The sequence below is a fragment of the Psammomys obesus genome, unplaced genomic scaffold (genome assembly GCF_907164565.1).
Source record: "Psammomys obesus unplaced genomic scaffold, mPsaObe1.curated_primary_1811, whole genome shotgun sequence".
Lineage (NCBI taxonomy): Eukaryota > Metazoa > Chordata > Mammalia > Rodentia > Muridae > Psammomys > Psammomys obesus.
The window spans coordinates 7963170-7968585 of NW_026587759.1; positions in this window are offsets into that span (position 1 = coordinate 7963170).

The window sequence follows — 5416 nt, forward strand, 5'->3', positions numbered from 1 at the left end:
AGTTCAAGGCACATCCCATTTGTCTTTCTAACTGAGGATTAATCACCACAGGGGAAGGAGGAAGATAATGTAAGACCTTAGTGAGTTGTAGCCTTAGTGAGTTGTGTCTGATTGTTGTGTACATTAAATTGTAAGTTGTAAGACCTTAGTGAGTTGTGTCTGATTGTTGGGCACATTAAATTAAGGCACAACCTGGGTAGTGGGAGGCTCTCAAAGACCACAGTGATTCTCATCAGTTTTTTAGATAGGCCAGTCCTAGTAAGAGTTCGGCTCTCCATTCTCAGAGAAGGCAGAGGTGTGAAGTAATTTAATTTTGGGTCTTCCTAGGCTTTTGCATAGCCTTAAGTAGATAAAAGTTTTTAAAAGAGGGTGGAGAGAGGCCAGCAAAGGCTTCCTTTCTGTTTGTTCATTGGACAGTCAAAAGGAAAATCTCGAGTATAGACTTGAAGCAAGTACAGTATGACAAGCGTAGCATGTGTAACAGTGTAGACCACACGAACTTTATGGAAGGATGCTGGTGTCCTCATTCTCTTCATTTAACTTTACCTAGTTATGTATAATGGCGTTTAGTTCTTGGCTCAGGATTTAGAAATCGACAGTGAAATGATCATAATTAAATTCAACAATAATGTACCAAACTCATTCTATAAAGCCACAGTCACCTTGATACCTAAACCACACAAAGACCCAACAAAAAAAAAGAAAACTTCAGACCTATCTCTCTTATGAACACTGATGCAAAAATACATGCAAACCTAATACAAGAACACATCAAAGATATCATACACCATGACAAAATAGGCTTCATCTCAGGCATGCAAGGGTGGTTCAACATACAGAAATCCATCAATGTAATCCACTATATAAAGAAACTGAAGGAGAAAAACCACATGGTCATCTCCCTAGATGTCAAAAAAGCATTTGACAAAGTCCATCACCCATCCATGTTTAAAGTCTTGGAGAGATCAGGGATACAAGGCACATACCTAAACATAGTAAAGGCAATATACAGCAAGCCTATAGCCAACATCAAACTCAATGGAGAGAAACTTAAATCAATCCCACTGAAATCAGGGACAAGACAAGGCTGCCCACTCTCTCGATATCTCTTCAACATAGTACTTGAAGTCCTAGCCAGAGCAATAAGACAACAAAGGAGATCAAGGGACTACAAATCAGAGGGGAAGAGGTCAAAGTATCTCTATTTGCAGATGATATGATAGTATACATGAGCGACCCCAAAAATTCAACCAGAGAACTCCTTCAGCTGATAAACACCTTCAGCAAAGTGGCAGGATACAAAATCAACTCAAAAAAAATCAGAAGCCCTCCTGTATACCAAAGACAAAAGGGCCGAGAAAAAAAATAAGGGAAACAACACCCTTCACAATAGCCACTAATTACATAAAGTACCTTGAAGTAACACTAACTAAGCAAGTGAAAGACCTGTTTGAGAAAAAACTTCAAGTCTCTGAAGAAATAAATTGAAGAAGATATCAGAAGATGGAAAGATCTCCCGTGCTCATGGATTGGTAGGATTAACATTGTGAAAATGGCCATCATGCCAAAAGCAATTTACAGATTCAATGCAATTCCCATCAAAATACCAACTCAGTTCTTTACAGACCTTGAAAAAAGAGTCTCAGCTTCATATGGAGAAACAAAACACCCAGAAACTCTGAAATGATCCCGTACAACAACAGATCATCTGGAGGTATTTCCATCCCTGATCTCAACCTGTACTACAGAGTAATAGTAATAAAACCTGCATGGTACTGGCATAGAAACAGAAAAGCGGATCAATGGAAGGGAATAGAAGACCCAGAAATAAACCCACACACCTATGAATACTTGATTTTTAAGAAAGAAGCCAACACCATTCAATAGAAAAAAAGACAGCATCTTCAACAAATGGTGCTGGTCCAACTGGATGTCTACATGAAGAAAAATGAAAATAGATCCATATTTATCACCCTGCACAAAACTAAAGTTCAAGTGGATCAAAGACCTCAACATAAAACCAGACTCTAAATCGATTAGAAGAAAAACTGGGGAACAGCCTAGAACTCATTGGCCCAGGAGACAACTTCCTGAACAGATCACCAACAGCACAGGCTCTAAGAGCAACAATCAATAAATGGGACCTCATGAAACTGAAAAGCTTCTGTAAAGCAAAGGACACTGTCCTCAAAACAAAATGACTGCCTATAGATTGGGAAAGAATCTTCACCAACCCTTTATCTGACAGAGGGTTAATATCCAGTATATATACAGAACTAAAGAAGCTGAAAAGCAACAAACCAAGTAATCCAATTAAAAAATAGGGAACAGAGCTAAACAGAGAATTCTCGATAGAGGAAAATCGAATGGCAGAGAAACACTTAAAGAAATGCTCAACCTCATTAGCCATTAGGGAAATGCAAATCAAAACGATCCTGAGATTTTACCTTACACCCATCAGAATGGCCAAGATGAAAAACTCAAGTGACAACACATGCTGGAGAGGTTGTGGAGAAAGGGGAACCCTCCTCCATTGCTGGTGGGAATGTAAACTGGTACAACCACTTTGGAAGTCAATCTGGTGCTTTCTCAGACAATTAGGAATAGTGCTTCCTCAAGACCCAGCTATACCAGTGCTAGGTACATACCCAAAATTTGTTCAAGTACACAACAAGGACATTTGCTCAACCATGTTTGAAGCAGCCTTATTTGTAATAGCCAGAAGCTGGAAACAGCCCAGATGTCCCTCAGTAGAGGAATGGATGCATAAATTGTGGTATATCTACACAATGGAATATTATTTACCAATAAAAAACAAGGAAATCATGAAATTTGCAGGTAAATGGTGGAATCTGGAAAAGATCATCCTGAGTGAGCTATCCCAGGAGCAGAAAGATGCACATGGTATATACTCACTCATATAGACATATAATATAGGATAAACCTACTAAAATCTGTACACCTAAAGAAACTAATCAAGAGGGAGGACTCTTGTTAAAATGCTCAATTCTTATCCAGAAAGCAAAGATAATGGACATCAGAAGAAGGAGAAAAGAGGGAATAAGTCAGGAGCCTGAAACAGAGGACCTCTGAAAGGCTCTGCCCTGCAGACTATTAATGTAGATGCTGAGACATTTTGGCAACCTTTGGGTAGAGTGCAGGGAATCTTATAAAAGAAGTGGGAAACAGTAAGATCTGGAGAGGATAGAACTCCACAAGGAGAACAACAGAACCAAAAAATCTGAGCACAGGGGTCTTTCCTGAGACTGCTATTCCAACCAAGGACTATGCATGGAGATAACCTAAGATCCCTGCACAGATGTAGCCTATCGCAGTTCAGTATCCAAGTGGGTTCCATTGTAATAGGAACAGGGACTGTCTCTGACATGAACTGATTGGCCTGCTCTTTGATCACCTCCTTCTGGGGGGGAAGCAGCATTACTAGGCTACAGAAGAAGACAATGTAGCCACTCCTGATGGGACCTAGGATCAGAAGGAAGGAAAGGAGGACATCCCCTATCAGTGGACTTGGGGAGGGGCATGTATGCAGAGGGTGGAGGATGGGAGGGATTGGGGTGGGAGGAGGGAGGGAACCACAGGGAGGGATACAAAGTGAATAAAGTATAATTAATAAAGAATTAAAAACAAAACAAGACAAAACAAAAATTTCCAAACTTTGACCTCAAACAGAATACATGTTCAAATTTCTTTAAAAATATATATATTTTTCTTTTTTTATTAATTACACTTTATTCATTTTGTATCCCCCCATAAGCCCCTCCCTCCTCCCCTTCAGATCCTACCCTCCCTCCCCTTTCTGCATGCATGCCACTCCCCAAGTCCACTGATAGGGGAGGTTCTCCTCTTCTTTCTGATCTTAGTCTATCATTTTAATTACCTACTATCTCATATATTTCTCTCAGGTTTTGATGCACAAATAATCAAATGTATATTTTTCATTTTTAAACATTAGGTAATATTTTTCTTTATTTATTTAACAGTAGTTTATATATTTATAAACAGTAGTTATATATAAATATGTATTTATACATAAATATATATGTAAATATATATAATTTATGTATTTATAAACTCCACATCTAGATAATTTAGTAATGATCATACACCAAGTAGCAGAGCTGTGAAAAAAAACCCCAATAAACTTGATCAAGTGGTAATGGGCTAATACATTAGAATAAAGCTGCTCCTCCAAAATAGTAAAACATACAAAGAAAAACAAAAATTAAAAAAAAGAAAAGAAAAGACATAACCACAGCAAACAAATCTAAGTAAAAATTAAAGCTGGAAATCAATGCTATAAAATAACAAAGGGATAGCCTCTCTTTGCTTAAAGAAAAAGTGTAAAACAACTTCTATAATCTATGTATTTCTGGAGTGAAGGCTGGAGGAACCTCTTTTATTTAGGGATGAGTTCTAATTACTGAGCATGTCTCTGCTTTACCATGCCTAGCTCACACCAAGCAGAAGTTATTAGAATAAAGATTTAACTGAGAGATAAATAGTGATGTAGAAGACGGGCAGTGTTTTTAGAAATAGACTAAGAACAATATCTCTGCTTTATGAACTAAAATCAGATGAGTTTTATAGTCTCTGGATAAATTCATATTTAAATAATGAACTCCATCTGTAGATGTAGCATACTGCCAGGCTATTCAAAATCTACATTGCATTGTATAAAAGGAAAGAAAACAAGGAAGAACTGTCTAAAATTCACATAGCCTTGCATACTGCTTGCGAATTATCCTACATGTCAGCTGTTGATTGTTTAATAAGTATAATGAGTAAAACCTATGTCCTAGGTATTCTTAAGCACATATATCTGTAACAAGACTCAGAAACTGAGATATAGAAATGCCCTCTCATAAGCTGTGTGCTTTGTGACTTAGTCATTAAATTCAGTTTTGGAATGTAGAAACAGAAGCAGGAAAGCAATAATAACTTAGAAATTGAGATATTTGAAATTATGTGTGATGTGAAGAAATCCATGAAGGTTTTCACGATAGAGCTGCCATCTATCGTGAAATTTATAGCAAATTTATAATGCTGTGGAGAAATCTCATGAAGCCTCGGATGGAATTCTTGTGAGGAAGAAGTCTGTTGTATAAATCAAATGCAGCTCTGCTTATACTAAATACATCCAGCTGAAATTAACTTTAGTGAGTGCTTTCAATTCAACCAAGCTTATTTAATCTTCTTTCATCTGAATAGTAATTGACAAGTCATACTGTTTTCTATGCTGTAACTACTATGCAGATAAAATACCTAATTCTGCAGCTTAGCTTGGAAAGCACTCTAGAATGCAGACCAAAGATAATTCTTAACAAAAATTTCCCATGAAGAAGATATTTTATCACAATCTACTTCTTGTTTTATTTATCATGTGACATAAAAATGT